Source organism: Phacochoerus africanus, chromosome 15, assembly GCF_016906955.1.
Source record: "Phacochoerus africanus isolate WHEZ1 chromosome 15, ROS_Pafr_v1, whole genome shotgun sequence".
NCBI lineage: Eukaryota > Metazoa > Chordata > Mammalia > Artiodactyla > Suidae > Phacochoerus > Phacochoerus africanus.
Window position 1 is genome coordinate 25516221 of NC_062558.1, and position 18016 is coordinate 25534236.

Here is an 18016-nt window from a genome sequence, read left to right on the forward strand (position 1 = left end):
AATATAACAAATATAACAAATAATAATGGAAAAGAACCTAAAAAATTTTTAGGTTTTATATATATACATATATAAACTGATTTAGATTTTATATATATACATATATAAACTGAATCACTTTGCTATACACCAGAAACTAACACAACGTTGTAAATCAACAATACTTCAATTAAAAAATAAAATAAAACTCATACATTATAGGTATATAAAATATATGTATACAAGTGTATATTCTTAAAAACAAATTGGTCCAAAAATAAATAAAATAAATAAAAATATATGAAATCGTAGTTCCCATCGTGGCGCAGTGGTTAATGAATCTGACTAGGAACCATGAGGTTGTGGGTTCGATCCCTGGCCTTGTTCAGTGGGTTAAGGATCCGGTGTTGCCGTGAGCTATGGTGTAGGTTGCAGATGCAGCTCAGATCCCAGCTCCAATTAGACCCCTGGCCTGGGAACCTCCATATGCCGCGGGAGCAGCTGTAGAAAAGGCAAAAAGACAAAAAAAGTATATATATATATAGGTTCCTAGTCGAATTTGTTAACCCCTGAGCCATGATGGGAACTTCCTCTTCCATTTCTTTTATTTACCTTAAAGTGCTTATGTTTGTACCAGGGTAGATACCCTGTTACTGCAAACTTAGCATTTGTAATTGTGAGTATTTGTTAAGTGGTTCTGGTTTCGAGAGCCTAAGATTTTTGGATTTTTCTAGAGCACATATGTGTCGTGTTGGCCACTTAGTGAGTGAATCTAGCCCACTGTGTAAGTTGAGAAACAGCAGTCCTAAGGTTGCCATGTCCTCATCTCTGGAACCTGGGAATATGTTACCTTAGGTGGTAAAAGAGACTTTGCGGATGTGATCAAGGATTTTTCTTGTGTGTGTATTTTTTTGGTATTTTTATTTAAAGTGTAATTGATTTACAATATTGCGTCAATTTATGCTGTACGGCCAAGTGACCCAGTCATTCATATATACATGTAAATATATGTGTGTGTGTGTGTGTGTGTGTGTGTGTGTGTATTCCCTTTCTCGCATCATCCCCTATCCTGGTCTGTCCCAAGAGACTAGACACAATTCCCTGCGCTCTACAGCAGGACCTCATTGCTTATCCATTCTAAGTGGAATAGTTGGCATCTACTAATACCAAAACTCCCTGTCCATCCCACTCCCTCCCCTTCCTTTTTGGCAACCATCATTCTGTGCTCCATGTCTGTGAGTCTTTTTCTGTTCTGCAGATTGGTCCATCTGTGCTACATTTAGTTTCCACCCATAAGTGATATCATATAATATTTGTCTTTCTTTTCCTGACTTACTTTACTTCATATGAGATCTTCTAATTGCAGCCATGTTGCTGCCAATGGCATTATTTTTGTCATTTTTATGGCTGAATAGTATTCCATTGTGTACATGTACTATATCTTCTTAATCCTGTCAGTGGACATTTAGGTTGTTTCCAGTTCTTAGCTATTTTGAATAATGATCAAGGATGTTGAGATGGAAAATTATCCTGAATTATGGAGTGGATGCTTAAAAAGACAAGGTCCCTTATGAAAGGGAGGCAGAGAGGTCAGAGAAGGAGAGGTCATGAGAGGAGTAGAGGTCAAAGTGATATGAGGCCACAAGCCAAGGGATGAGGTGCCTCTAGCTTCTAGGAAAGGCAAGGAAATGGGTTTTCTCCTAGCCCTTCCAAAAAGAATGCAACCTTTCTCTTAACTTACTGAGTCTGATTTTGGACTTCTGACCTACAGAGCTGTGCGATGGCCAATTTGTGTTGTGTAAGCCACAGAGTTTGTGGTTATTTTTTTACAGCAGCAACAGGAGACTAATACACCACAGATGAGAGTTCCTGACCCCTTGCATATATGTTTTTTTCTTTCTAGTTGCTTTGTCTTTCTTTCTTTTTTTTTTTTTTTCTTTTCTTTTTAGGTCCACTCCTGTAGCTTATAGAAATTCCTGGCTAGGTTTTGAATCTGCCTGTGCCGCAGCCACAGCAATGCGGGATCAGAACCGCATCTGTGACCTACACTGAAGCCTGTAGCAATGCCCCGTGGTGACCTAATGGTTAAAATTTGGGGTTGACACTGCTGTGGCTCGGGTTTGATCCCTGGTCCAGGAACTTTCGCATGCTGCAGGCACAGCCAAATAAATAAGTAAAATCTGTATTTTTAATTTGATATTTAACTAGCATTTTCCAACGTGTTTCGTGGTCGTTAGACCTCTCTCTGATGGCACTGGGAGGAATGAATACATTTCTATTGTGTGAAACCAACGGAATTAATTTTTGTGATTGGTCGTCCGTTTCTATCTCACATTGTCTCATTTTCAAAGGGATGGCTAATTATTTGAACACCATCTCTTGAGTCATCTATTCTTTCCTTATTCATGGTAAATGCTATCGTGATTTTTAGTACATGTTTTATATCTGTATCAGTCAAGATAGGCAATGGCGTGGTCTTGTAGCCCAGAAGCTTTGAAAATCAAATCGTCCGCATGACACAATAAACTTGTGTTTGCAACGTGCAGCACAGTCTGAGGTTGGTCACGGGACACCTGCCTATGTTGAAGTCATGCCATTTGCAGGATACGAAGAGATGGCCTTCAAGGAGGATGCTATGGAACAGAAATGGGCTGGAGGGTTGAAGGCAAATGTGCTAAGCCTAGGCACACCTTAGGTGGCTTCCACCATGTTCCATAAGCAAAACCCAACAGAATTGCAAGGGAGCTTGAGAATTTTATTCATCTTGTAGGTACGAGGAGAGAAGAAGGTATGGTGCACATACACCAGTAGCTCTACCCTAGATCAGTGCATACACGGCTCTGGTCCTAGATGCCCCGTTTTGTTCCAAAGAACTATTTATCCGTATTTCAACACAATTCTCTCTTAATTACTATTATCATAATTTTCCGGTACATTTTGACATACCGCAGGGAATATTTTTCTTTAATGTCTTCCCCCCCCCCAAATAGTCTTGGCTTTTCTTATGCAAATACATTTATTAAATAAAATTATCAAAATAGTCTCTACACCCCCCCACACACATACAATCTCATCGGCATTTGGATTGGAAATGCATTACATTTCTATTTTCATGGGGCAGGGGACATCAACATCTGTATGTCATTTACCTTTTCCTCCAGATGCTGCTAGTTTGAAAATGAAAACTTCCAAAATCTTCATCTGCAGTCCCTTGGAAAAGAATTCTGGGGACATTTAGCCTGTGCTCATAATGATGTAATGGAATAGAAAGAAATCAAAGGTGGAAATCCATGCCAGCCAATCACCCCGTGCATCGATCGTCATTTTTGCGCATCTAAAGAGTCACTGGAGGCAGATTATGATGTGTCAGTCATTCCTGCAGATGCCTTCCTCAAGATAAATCATGCACAGGGACACATGGCCTAATGTCTGTCCAACACATAGCAGAGCTGGCTGCCTGCCATGTGTTTGCTCCACTTTCAGTGTTTTGAAAAACTGCTCATCTTGTTTGCAGATGCCTGAATAGTGGTCCAGAACAAACCAATTGGTTCGAGAGCATAAGGATGTGTTTTCTTTCTCTCTCGGAACGTCACCCCCACCACGTGCAAGACACGGGCATGGCAGTGTGTCTTTATCACCTTTGATTCTTTTTTTCAAGCAGACTGCAGTTGGTGTTCAAATATTCCACTCGTATTAGGAGCATATAAGCCTTTTCATGCATCTTATTGAAATCGTGTTTAAACTTCTCTGCTACTCAAATGTTCACACACGTTCCTTTAATATAGGTGAAGTCCTCTTGGATGGCTAATTAAGCCTCTAATTCATAATGATAACAACAAAGCTGCTCTTTATTAAGCGTGCATTCAGTGCCAACCCCATTCTAATCATTTTATTTGCATCAATATATTTCATCCTCAGATCCATTTATTAAGCAGGTATTATTACTTTCACCATTTTCCAGGTGTGGAAATGGACGCACCTGCAATAATTTCACAAGTTCTCTCAAACCTCCAGCTCAGAGCCAGGATTTGGTTCTGAACACTCCAGCTCTGTTCTCACTCTCCTTCCACTCATGGAATGGGAGGCCCTTGCTCTTCTCTTTGTGGAGCTTACCCAGAGATTCAGAGCTACTCTTTCTTTTCACCATTAACTATCTCATGATAAATATTGGATGACTGGAGAAAGCCTTGACCTTTCCTATGGTCTCCTGGAACATTCCAGTCTTTGAACATCATTTGAATCAAGGCAGTGAACCCAACTTATAGCTTGGAGCCAAGCCTCATGGCTCCCAGTCACCACAACCTGTTTCAGGCCTGCTTACATCACACCTGCTCACAGCCCATTGGTTAAAGCCCATCACATGGCAGAGCCCAAAGGCAGGGGATGGGGAAGCGGCCTCCATCCACATGAGGCTGGAGGACTTCATGTAGCCAAGGTCAATGATCAATAAGGTGCGAAGTATGCCTCTTCTGTGGAGCGAGTGGAAGGTTATTGATAAACAGTAATTTCATGTACCATAGACTCATTTCAGGAACAATACCAAAACTATCCTTGGAATTTTAAAAATACAGACAAATTTCCCTAAGCTAAACATATTGGAGTATCAGTAAAACAACAAATATGAATGTGAATACAATGCCTAAACTAGTTCCTGAATCACCAATAACCAAATCCGACAAGATGCCAGTATTCATGGTTCAGTATAGTGAGTTCATGCAGAGAGGAAAGATATGACTTGATAACAGGGAATAAAAGTATTTTTGTTGTTTCTAATAAGGTGCTTCTCTGCCAGTTCTTTTTGGAAATTTTTTTTTTTTTCTGAAATTTTACTTGATGGGAGCCCATGGAAGGATGCTTTTCAAAGTTTCTTCATTCTCCTTTAAGATGCATTATTCCGGGAGTTCCCATCATGGCTCAGTGGTTAACGATTCCAACTCGGAACCATGAGGTTGCAGGTTCAATCCCTGGCCTTGATCAGCGGGTTAAGGATTCGGTGTTGCCATGAGCTGTGGTGTAGGTAGCAGATACGGCTCGGATCTGGCGTTGCTGTGGCTCTGGCGTAGGCCTGCAGCTGTAGCTCTGATTTGACCCCTAGCCTGGGAACCTCCATATGCTATGGGTGTAGCCCTAGAAAAGACAAAAAAAAACAAAAACAAAAACAAAAACCCAAAAAACAAAAAGATCCATTATTCCAGACACTTCCTTAAAACAATCACAAAATCTCAAAGTTAAAAATATTAAACTGTTCATTATTCTCTTAAACAGTAAGGTTAAAAACCTGTGACAGTCTTCCATTTTGCTATTGTAAAGATATTATTTCTACATAACTCAGTGACAGGGAGCAAGCTTTGTCCGAAGGAGCAGAAAATGTCTCTCTCAGAGAGGAAGAGAAAACGCTAATAGAATTTTAAAAAGCAATGTAAAAACTGTTTCTTGAGGAAACCTTTCCTGTGGGTTGGGAAGGTGATAGAGGTGAGAAAGTACCTGAATGATGTGTTTTGCTTTTCCTCTTCACATAGAGTAAATTGCTGTGAAACAGTGTCTAGATGGTAATAATCAGAGTAACCAGGTGAGGATTCACATCTCAATATACTAATGGCAGCCTACACGGAAAGTGCATTAAATTCATAGGTCTGCGGCATTTTATTACCTCTTTTCCAGACATTTGTTTAAAACATTGAATCCATTGTGTCTATTTCTTTTCTTTCTTTCTCTCCTCCTTCCATCCTCCCTTCCTCCTTCCCTCCCTCTCTTCCTTCCTTCGCCTTTTTAGGGCCGCACCTGCAGCATATGGAGGGTCCCAGGCTAGGGGTCAAATCAGAGCTACAGCTGCTGGCCTGCGCCACAGCCACATCAACTCGGCATCCTAGCTGCGTCTGTGACCCACACCATAGCTCGTGGCAACACTGGATCTTTAACCCACTGATGAGGCCAGAGATCGAACTCACGTCCTCATGGATACTAGTTGAGTCCCTAACCCATTGAGCCACAATGGGAATTCCCCGTTGTGTTTGTTTCAATGGCAGAGGTTCAGAGGTGGTAGATCTTATGTTTTGTCACTGTGGACAGTTCCTTTTCTAATATCAAAGTAAAAATATTATTTTGGAAAAAATCCATTGAAAAAGACCCTTAGTTGCACATCAGAAGACAAAACTATTTTTTTAAAAAAAACCTAGATTTCTGAAAATATCTTCAGATTTTGGTGAATAAGACGGATTTCTTCCTCACAAATATTTCCTTAATCAGAGTTCCTAATGTGGCTCAGTGGGTTAAGAACCTGACATTGTCTCTGTGAGGAGGTGGGTTTGATCTCTGGCCTTGCTTAGGAAGTTAAGGATCTGGCACTGCCACAAACCGCTGCAGATGCACCTCAGATCCCATGTTGCTGTGGGTTAAGTATCTAGCATTGCCTCGAGCTTCAGTATAGGCCGCAGATGTGGCTCAGATCTTGTGTTGCCATGGCTGTGGTGTAGGCTGGCGGCTGCAGCTCTGATTAGACCCCTAGCCGGGGAACTTCCATATGCCATGGGTGGGGCCCTGAAAAGGAAAAAAAGAAAAAAAAATATCCTTAATCGAAGAAAATATTCATCTTGGTAAGTTAGGGGAAAATCCTGAGGAAGAAAGACATCTAAAAGTGAGAAAGCTGTGGTGTAGGTCGCAGACGCGGCTCGGATCTGGCATTGCTGTGGCTCTGGCATAGGGCAGCTACAGCTCAGATTAGGCCCCTAGCCTGGGAACCTCCATATGCCGCAGGAGTGGCCCTATAAAGACAGAAAAGACAAAAAATTAAAATAAAATAAAAGTGAGAAAGTTAATTGGAAGCCTTTGTATTTAAGTCAATAGGAGATTTCCCGCAAGATGACTATACTGTGTTTTAATGCACGTTCAGGTTTGTCTCAAAACAGATTATTTTAAAACTTTCCATGTATGAAAATTTCTAGAACAATGAAAAGAAAGGACAGAAAGAGTTAACCCTAGACCTGGGTGGCGATGAGTTTTATCATTTGTCTTCAGCTTGACCAATAGGTAATGTCTCCCTAGAAACGTTTTGAAACTGAGTCTATCTACAATTCCTACTCAACTAGAAAAAGTACCAAGCTCGCTTTTATATTCCTCTCTCCAGTAACATACACTGTAAAAGGCCAGAAAGCCATACTTTTTAGGCTTTGGGAGCCATACGGTCTACATGGCAGCTATTTAACTCTGTGCTTGTAGCAGGAAAGCAGCTGGAGACAACACGGGAACAGACGTGGCTGTCATTCCAATAAAACTTTATTGATGGATGTTTCAATCTGAATGATATATGTCCTGAAGTATTTCTCTTCTTTTGATTTTCTTCAAGCATTAAAAAAGGTAATACTAAAAATATTTAGTTTCCAGGCTGTCAAAAGACAGGTGTTCAGCAGTTTCTAATGTTGTGTAGTGGGTTAAGAATCCAACTGCAGTGGCTTGGGTCGCTGTGGAGGTGCAGGTTTGATCCCTGGATTAGGTTGCAGTGGTGGCTCGGATCCAGTCCCTGACTGGGAACTTGATCTGTTGCAGGTGCTGCCATTTTAAAAAAACTGGGGGGGGGGGGGGGCAGGGAGGTAAGGGGAGTTTGATTAGTGGCTCAGGGAAATTGAATCCAACTAATATCCATGAGGATGTGGGTTTGATCTCAGGCCTCGATCAATGGGTTAAGGATCCAGTGTTGCAGAGAGATGTGGTGTAGGTTGCAGAGGTGGCTTGGATCCCACTTTGCTGTGGCAGAGACGGGCAACTGCAGCTCTGATTCAACCCCTAGCCTGGGAACTTCCATATGCTGTGGGTGGGGTCCTAAAAAAACTCCAAATAAATTAAGAAATAAATGGGGAGTTCCCGTCGTGGCTCAGTGGCTAGTGAACCCGACTAGCATCCATGAGGACGCAGGTTCGATCCCTGGCCTCGCTCAGTGGGTTAAGGATCTGGCATTGCCGTGAGCTGAGGTGTAGGTTGCAGACAAGGCTTAGATCTGGTGTTGCTCTGGCTCTGGCGTAGGCTGGCCACTGTAGCTCTGATTCGACCCCTAGCCTGGGAACCTCCATATGCCCTGAATGAGGTCATAAAAAGACAAGTAAGTAAATAAATGTTTAAAAATTTAAAAAGGTGGGAGGTCAGATGGATTTGACCCATTGATTCATAACTGGCTGACTCTTGACATAAAATTTGTAAATCAGAAGGGCTGCAGAATGGGCTTGAGTGAGGTGATCATATCCTTTAACTGAGTGCATTCAAGTGACTGTCACATGCAAATATGAGATGAAAGGGCTGATTTCATTATTAAGAACTAAATATTAGCTAAAATATCAGTAAGAAAACCACTAACAATTCAATATAAAAAAAATAGTGCTCGCTTCAGCATCACATATACTAAAATTGGAACGATACAGAGAAGATTGGCATGGCCCCAGTGCAAGGATGACAGGCAAATTCGTGAAGTGTTCCATATTTTTTTGGAGAACAGACTTGTAGTTGCCAAGAGAGAGGGGGAGGGAGCGGTATGGATTGGAAACTTGGGGTTAATAGATGCAGACTATTGCCTTTGGAATGGATAACCAAGGAGATCCTGCTGCGTAGGACTAGGAACCATATCTAGTCACTTACGAAAAAAGAATGTATTATACATGTGTGTGTAACTGGGTCATCTTGCTATACAGTAGAAAATTGACAGAACACTGTAAGTCAGCTATAACAGAAAAAATAAAAATCATTATAAAAAATAAAATAAAATGCCACTTCTGTCAAATATTAAAAAAATAGTCATCTGACAGAAGAAAAAAATTTAATAATAATCTACAAAACAGCTTAAAGCATCGAACAGGTACTTAACTCAGAAAAACTATGTTAGTTTTCATCCAACAGTTATGTAAGGATCCAAGTTCTGGATAAAGAAAAGTGTTGACCATTGTGTAATAAAGAAGGCTCTCTCCACCTGGTTTTTGGGACTTGAAATTGGTACCATCATGTTGAAGGACAATTTGATATCCATTAGTATTTTTCAAAGAAACACCCTTGTTCACTCAGAAATTCCATTGTTAGGGACACAGCCTGTAGCCTACTCAAGCAAAGCTTCTCTACAGGGACACTCACTGTAGCATCATTTACACTTTCAAAGGCAACTGAATGCTTATTTAAAAAGAACTCCTTCGGTAAATGGTGGTCTGCCTTAAAAATGGGTTAGTGTGCAGAAAGGGAGAAGCATCAGTGTATAACTCGACTGATCTGAATCAATCTCTAAGGTATGTTATTAAGTGAAAAAAAAAAGATGCGAGAAAGCTCTCGCTTAGTTAATAATAAACTAGAAATAGAAGTTGCGTCTGAAGATTGGCAGAAGAGAAAAGAGTTTTATTTTTCGCCTTTGCACCTTTTTGACAATCTGAATTTCTTGCTACATGCTCCTTCAGTCAAAACTCAAAAAAGGAATGAATGTGTCTACTCAAACAACCGACTCACTCTGTTGTACAGCAGAAATCATCGCAACATTGTAAATCAACTCTACTTCAATACAAATTTAAAAAATGCAAAAAGGGAGTTCCCATTGTGGCTCAGCAGATTAAGAACCTGAGATAGTGTTTATGAGGGTGTGGGTTCGATCCCTGGCCTCAAGAGGTGGGTTAAGGATCTGACATTTTGGCAAGCTGCAGCATAGATTACAGATGCAGCTCGGATCCGGTGTGGCCATGGCTGTGGTGTAGGTTGGCAGCTGCAACTCCTTTTGACCCCTGGCCTGAAACCTCCATATGCCACAGGTGTAGCTATATAAAGAAAAAAGAGAGAAAGAAAAAATGTAGGATAAATTTTTATCAACTAATTATTTATTAGTTCTCGCTTTTGTGTGTGCTTTAAACATTCTAACCTTTATGCCATGTTTATCCAAAGCTATACGAAAATTTAATTCTCCACATTGAACAAAAGCTATTGAGTTTCAGAAAATGAAATGTTTATTTACAACAGAGAAAATGTGCAAGGATGGTCTGTTGAACCAATAATGAAAAAAGAGTAACAAAACAAAGACCATTTTTCCCCCCTGTGGGTTATTGACTCGGGAAACACAATGTTAAATGAGAAAACTCAAAGTATTGGTAAAAGTGTGGCAAAGCTGTCATGTTCTTTGCCCCATTCTGCAACCTGGCTGGTTCTTTCTAGTCTTTTGGTCTGAGCTTGATTTCTTTTCAGAGAGGGCTGTCTCACTACTCCATCTAAAGCAAGTATGAGCCTTTTGGCATAACTCAACCAATACTAGCACTTGCTTTGGGCAGCTCTACCTGGCTGATGTTCTTCCATCAGCAGAGATGCTTTTGTCCAGGTCATCCTTTCCCATGCCGTCCTGGGTACCGGGGATGGCCGAGAACTGATGTTAAAGCAAAGTTTGTGATTAGCTACAAATGTTGTCAGAGTGCACTGAGGAACGACCTAGCTCGAGAAATCTGGAACCATCACTTGTTAGCAATATCAATCCTTAGAACATCAGTCCATTGTCTATCTACTGCCAGTTTACACGTGATTTTTCACACCGGGATCCTGCCCATAATTTGAAATGTCTGAACATCAGTGATGGTCTGTGTCCGTCTAATTTACACTAACAGCAAAAAGGTTGAGACAAACTGGGAGTCTTTCCAGAATCTTAGTGATTTTCTTTCTTCTTTTTACAGCCGCACTTGTGGCATATGGACGTTCCCAGGCTAGGGGTGGAATTAGAGCTGCAGCTACAGGGCTACTCCACAGCCGCAGCAACACTAGATCCGATCCTCATCTGTGACCTATGCTGCAGTTTTCAGCAATGCCAGATCCTTAACCCACTGAGCGAGGCAAGGGATCAGACCTGCATCCTCACAGATACTAGTCGGGTTCTTTAACCTGAACCACAATGGGAGCCACAACGGAAACTCCGGTATTCATATTTTTGAGATTTGTAAGATGGTGCTCGGAAATATGTAGACTTCTACTTCTAAATTAAGATTATCCTGGGAGTTCCTGTTATGGTGCATTGGAAACGAATCCGCCTAGTACCCATGAGGATGTGGGTTTGATCCCTGGCCTCACTCAGTGGGGTAAGGATCTGGCGTTGCTGTGGCTGTGGTATAGGCTGGCAGCTACAGCTCCGATTTGACCCCTAGCCTGGAAACTTCCATATGCTGCAGGTGTAGCCCTAAAAAGAAAAAAAAAAACAAAACACCATAATCAAAGATTATAGATAAGCAATGAGATCCTGCTGTGTAGCTCTGGGAACTATGTCTATTCACTTATGATGGAGCATGATAATGTGAGAAAAAAGAATGTATACTTGTATGTGTAACTGGGTCACCTTGCTGTAGAGTACACAATTGACAGAACGTTGTAAACTAGCTATAATGAAAAAAATAACAATCATTATATTAAAAAAAAGATTATCCTAGTTTCCTCCAAACCTCCCCCCAATATTTTATTTAGGGGACATTCATTTTATAGCACAAGGCATTTGTGGATTGGATACCTTTGGGGCACTACTTCCAGTCCTGCCAAGTTCAACTCATTCCAGGCACGGACGTGAGGATCAGTTCGGCACAGGCTTCGCCTGGATCCATCCAGGCGCAATCTGACCATTTCTCAGTTCAGGCATGTAGTGTGTATGTGTATTACTTTCTACCTCAAAGTTTCTCTCCTTGAAGGGACCACTTGGCATTCAGGTGCACGGTTCTCGGAAATGTGGGAGAGGAAGTGTCTCATGGGAAACGCTTGAATGACCACAGGGCTGGAGCCAACACATCAATCCTTCCCCGTTCTTCTCTCCAGCGATGGCTTTGCCCTGACCCCATGAGGTCTTCCAGAAGGTCCCCTGGGCTGGCAACCACTGTCTCTTTGATGGTCAATCTGATAACACACCTCATGCTCACTCTCCCCCTCATGTCTCTGTTCCTCAGTCCAAACCTGGAGATCATGCTGTCAAAGCCAACCACTCATCTCAGACTTCATCCTAGACTTTCTTTTTGGAGCAGTTTCGGCTAAGATACCTCTGCTGGGAAAAATTCTCTGTAAACGTTCAGAACGTGTGAAAGAAGGTGAATGTTGGCATCATTCCTGTTTCCTCTTGTGATAGCGCTGTTAGTAAATTCAGTGTTTCTCCCTTTAAAAGGGGGAGAAAATGGGGTGGGATCAGCATTTATGCTGAAAATGTATTTTTCCCTGGGGAAAAAAAAATTGTACTTAAAATCACAGAGGCATGTACGTATTTCGTTTTTGAACAAATATTCAGCACCTACTGCTAAGTGCTGTTCTAGATAATGAGCCTACGGTGGTAAGAGGACAGGGTTGCTCTTTTCAGGGAGCTCATTCTGCAAGGCTGTTTCAATAATAAATTAAGAAAAATTGATTAAAAAAATCATTGCGAAAGACCCTCAGGCAACATTCGAGAAAAATGACTGTTGTTTTGAGCTGCTGCTTTGTGGTTTGGTTTGTGAGGTAGTGTCATTGTGAAGACAACTAAGTCTCACAGAGTGTATATGACATGTTTCTCAAGAAGAGATGACAGTTTGCACACACAGGTCCTTGGGTTGACATTGACCCACACATGGGACAGTTGGCCAGAAAATGTTCAAGTATACCTACAGGTGTGTGTCTTTGAACTAATCTCTGACATATGTACAGATTTCATGTAAGACTGGATTTTTTCGTTCATTGGAAAAGCAGATCAGACAATGCTACATCCATATTTTGCTGGCACCAACCAGTTGGCTTTAGCAATCTGTGCATTTTTTCAGTTTGTCCAGCTCTTCAGCCTCTTTGTATCACCAACCAGCTCCTGTAATCATCTCACTTTTGATCATAGAGAATTATTCAGTCACTAATTTAGGGCAAGGTTGCCAGCACTGGCAGGAAAGCTAAGAGCATTGACTAGTTTCAATGAATAGCCGTTGGGGAGCCTTAATAATGCCGGGGACCATTGACCATGCTCATGTGATGAAAATGGTCTGGGAAGCTGGGGATCTCCATCTCAAAAACTAGTTCTTCTTAAAAAATTTTTTTTATTAAAGTATAGTTGATTTACAATGTTGAGCCAATTTCTGCTGTACAGCAAAATGAGCCAGTCTCCTCTCTCTCTCACACACACACACACACACATACACACACACACATAAATATACACACACATTCCTTTTCTTATGTTATCTTCCATCATGTTCTATCCCAAGAGACTGGATATAGTTCCCTGGGCTGTACAGTAGGACCTTATTCCTCATCCATTCTAAATGTTATAGTTTTTTTTTTTTTTCCCCCAGTTCTTCTGAAAAAGTCTCCTTGCACACTCTGGGTGGCAAAGAGAATGCTTTAGACTTAAACTGTACCTCCTGCAGATGTAATGAGGAAATGAGCTGCTTGCTATAGAGTTTTGGCTCCCTTGTGTTTCTGGCTCCATCCCCATGGAGGTGGCTACACTTGGTGGAATGTTGGCGTTTGTATCTTGCCTTCTCTGGCATCAAGCATCTTCCTCTCTTCTCTCCTTCTTGATCTGGTCATTTCCTTAGTTGGAGTTCTTTTTCATTTGCCTCATTTTGGATCCTGTCATCTGTCATTTGAAATCTGAAAACTCTGAGAGATGTGAACCTCAGATTTCCAAAATATGGGAGAGAACCCCAGACCAGATTCTTAGATTTCCATGCTAACTCAAAGGCCGAGTTGCTGTGTGTTTGGACATATCACTTTCCTCCTATGAGCTTCCGCTTCCTCCTCACTCAAAAGGGCATCAATAACGTCTCACCCCTGTCCTGTGAGACAAGGAATGGTCGTCATCATATTCTGTAATGTGTTTTCCTCTGCACACAGCTGCCACCCCTGTTCATGTTCCCTCCCCAGAAAAACAGAAATCCAAATTCTGTCTCTGCCTCTTGTTAGATTTTTTTTTTTTTTTTAAGTCTCTGAGATCTGGAGTTGCCATTGTGCTTCAGCAGCAATGACTCTGACTAGTATCCATGAGGATGCAGATTCGATCCCTGCCCTCACTCAGTGGGTCGGGGATCCTGCATTGCCGTTTGCTGTGTCCTAGGTCACAGATTTGGCTTGGATCCCGCATTGGTGTGGCTGTGGTCTAGGCTGGCAGCTGCAGCTCTGATTGGATCCCTAGCTTGGGAACTTCCATATGCTGCAGGTGTGGCCCAAAAAAGCAAAACAAAAAAAAAAAAGAGAGAGATAACTACCATCGCCCTACAAAGTTCCCTCCTGGTCAGTCCCATCCCTACCCTACTAGACTCTACCCTTGTTTTATGTTTTTCCGTCCCAGATCACATTTGTGTCATCTGGAGTGTCTTATAATTGGAAACACACCACACACACTCTTGCATGAGGAATGCTTCCCTGACTCAGAATAATATTTTGAGATTCATCCACAGTTCTGTATATCTGTACTTTTATCACTCGGTAATTTTTCATTGTTTGAAAGTACCATCAACTGTTTATCCATTCTCCTCTTGGAACAGCTGGCCTGTTTCCATTTGGGACAATTAAAAGGAAAGCTACGATGAATATTTGAAGAAGGGAAATTCATAACACACCCTCCAAACCATCATGATCCATAGTTTTATTTTTAAACGCATAGGTGAAGAATGTGGACTTCAGATAGTGGTGTCAGAGACACCCACAGGGAAATACCCCCTCTTCCACTTACTAAAGGGGGCTAGTCTCCTCTGGGCTGGCCACTCAGCCTCAGCCATCACAGCTTCCTGAGTTACAAACAGAGTTGACAAGGACTAGGCTGTCATTGTGAAAGTGAAATATAATGTTGCTGATCCTGACACATGAATTGCACATGGTGGGTACTCCATTAAGTTGAAACTACTAGGTTCTTGATAAAGGTGACTGGGGCAGTGACAACATCAAGCCTCTCCCTTTCCTCCGGCCAGGCTTTTCTGGTTTCACATAGGAAAACAAGCTTCAGGCTTGGTTCTCTCTAGAATTGCACACCTCACTGCTCTCTGGCCCTTCATCATCCCCAGCCATGCTGTGGACTATTCCTCATGGTATGGACTCTGGCTTGCTGGCTGAAGCATCAGCCCCTAATAAGAACCAGCCACCCCATAGAGGTGTGGTGTCTCCAAGGCTGTCACCCTGGATATTAAGTTATTCCAGGACTCCCCACCTCCCATGAAGCTGCTTTGCTCTCTTGAGGCCATCAGACTAATTTAGAAAAGACTTTGACCGGCTTTCCAAACTGGCTTTCCCCAGAATCCCAGGAAGAGTATTTCCCAATGGAAGTCTCCCTGTGAGTACCACCAGTTCATCAACAGAGCCCTCTGCCCTCAATCCATACGTGTCTCCCCAGAATCCACGCACCTCCCCATTCCAATCTGCAGACACCGTCTGGGACACCCCGCTTGTCTGTTGAGGTCCGTCCTTATACCCTCCAGCCCCACATCATTGTATCAAATCAGTTCAATGCTCTTTCAAATACTGTGAGTACAGCAAGGCTTGAATTGACAGAATTCAAGTTCATGGAAAATATAACTGTGTCCCCCCTGTCTGAGTCAGTGTGGGTGACACTCTGGGGTGACTACGAGAGGAGCACCTAGGCTCACTGTGGTCCATGGCTGGTATTGTCTCCAATCGAGCTGAGTTTAGTATTCTAGATTCTGTGCAGCTAGAGGGAGCAGCTCCAGGACATGTCTCCTCGTCTACCTCTTCCTCTTATACTTTGTTAAAAAAAATGATTAAAGAAGGCAATTTAGGAGTTCCCGTTGTGGCGCAGTGGTTAACGAATCTGACTAGGAACCATGAGGTTGTGGGTTTGGTCCCTGCCCTTGCTCAGTGGGTTAAGGATCCGGCGTTGCCGTGAGCTATGGTGTAGGTTGCAGATGCGGCTCGGATCCCACGTTGCTGTGGCTCTGGCGTAGGCCAGTGGCTACAGCTCCGATTCGACCCCTGGCCTGGGAACCTCCATATGCCACGGGAGCGGCCCAAGAAATAGCAAAAAAAAAAAAAAAAAAAAGAAGAAGAAGGCAATTTAAGTGACGCAAGCAAATTTTAACAGTTCATGAAGGGGACAGTCTCCTTTCAGAGAGCTGAAAACAAGGTGGAAGGCAAGAACTTTTTTCTTGTTCTTACTCTTCTTCTGGTTCTGGTTCTTCTTCTTATGGCCAAGCCCATGGCACATGGACGTTCCCTGGCCAGAGATTGAATCTGAGCTGCAGATGTGACCTATGTAGGATCTTTTAACCCACTGTACTGGGCCGGAGATCAAACCTGCACATCTGCAGTGACCTGAGCCACTGCCATCGGATTCTTAACCCACCACGCCACAGCAGGAACTCCAGGAAGCTTTTATAGGATCAAGAATAAAGAGAAAAAAAAAGAGAGAGAGAATAACAGAGGATATCAGTTGCCTGGGGCCACAGACTCACCCTTGTTTGGGGCGAGAAAACCCAAGTTGACTTGGCATTTCTTGATTGGCTGTCTGGATATACTTCGTATCTAGTTTAAAGGGAGCTTTTACAGAGATGTGAAAGTTGCTTAAGTTTTGATTTGCTGACAGGCATCCTGGGCTGGGTGGCTCTGTCTTGGGCCAGAAAGTCATTTTGACCAAACCCATCTGCATAATCCATAGGGACAGCTTATTGCTTTTAACTATTGTGTTTCATTTTGCTTTTTTTTTTTTTTGCTTTTTAAGGCTGCACTGCAGCATATGGAAGTTCCCAGGCTAGCAGTCTAATCAGAGCTGCAATTGCCTTCCTACACCACAGCTCATGGCAACACCAGATCCTTCACCCACTGAGTGAGGCCAGGGATCAAACCCACGTCCTCATGGATTCTAGTCTGATTCATTACCACTGAGCCACAACAGGAACTCCCAGCTATTGTGTTTCTTGACTGACATCTTCATCTCCCTAAAATAGGAGTGAATTCTCTTGATTTGTACTGTCTAAAATCTGTAGTGAGGGGTCACCTGTTTTCTCAAGTTTCTCCTTATTGGCAGTGCCTTTCTCCCTTCTCTGGGGTGGTGGGTAGTACCGTCCCTTTCCATTCGAAATATCAGATTAAGAATGGGATCAGTTTACTTCTAAACAGTCACTCCCTAGATTTACAGAGATGAGCTTTGTCATTGGCCATTGTTCAAAATGACCACTAAATTCCATTTGTATTTGGTCGCATCCTTGCCTTATGAAAGTTTCAGGGGAGCCGCAGCTACGATCTATGCTGCAACTGCAGCAACACCGTATCCTTAACCCCACCGCACCCAGTCAGGGGTCAAATCCATGACTCTACAGTGACCTGAACTGCTACAGTCAGGTTCTTAACCCACCGCACCACAGCGGGAACTCCCAAAGTGACCACTAAATTCTTATGCAAGCTACTCCCAGATTGGTGATGCAAATAAAATAACACAAGGTTATGTTAATATTAATATTAACAATAGGAGTTCCCATCATGGCTCTGTGGTTAATGAATCCGACTAGGAACCATGAGGTTGTGGGTTCCATCCTTGGCCTTGCTCAGTGGGTTAAGGATCCGGCATTGCCATGAGCTGTGGTGTAGATCGCAGACGAGGCTCGGGTCTTGCGCTGCTGTGGCTGTGGTGTAGGCCGGTGGCTACAACTCCGATTCGACCCCTAGCCTGGGAATCTCCATGTGCCGCAGGTGCGGCCCCAGAAAAAAGACAAAAAAAAATATTAACAATAACATAGTAATATAATAAATGTAAAATACAATGAAATAATGAAACAAATATAAGATTTTTCTGTTGCTTAATGCATTGCTTAATGCATTGCTTAATATGTTTGAAGGATTTTTTTTTTTAGACAGATTTTTTAAGGAAATGAGCTGCCTTTCTGCAGATGTGCAGTGGGACTTCATAGGGAAGAGAACAATTTGATGTGAGGTTTTTCAATACAACAGATGCTTTCACATATAATGGTGTCGATATGATCAAAGTTAATGTCGAAGAAACAACCGTAGGGAAAATGATGTCAGGAATTAATGGTTTATGAGTGCTCTGGGGTGTATCTGCTTCCCAATGTATAAACATCTCCCCCTTCTGTTCTCCACATAGTTTTTA

The 18016-nt window shown here is 42.3% G+C and overlaps 1 protein-coding gene and 1 non-coding gene across 2 annotated transcripts in view; both read left to right on the plus strand.

The window, feature by feature from the left end:
- TMEM132D (transmembrane protein 132D) overlaps positions 1-18016 on the plus strand; it is a 766214-nt gene that overhangs the window by 307094 nt on the left and 441104 nt on the right.
- On the plus strand, positions 8344-8450 carry LOC125117170 (U6 spliceosomal RNA). The gene has a single exon (XR_007132528.1). It is a non-coding gene; the product is annotated as a U6 spliceosomal RNA (small nuclear RNA).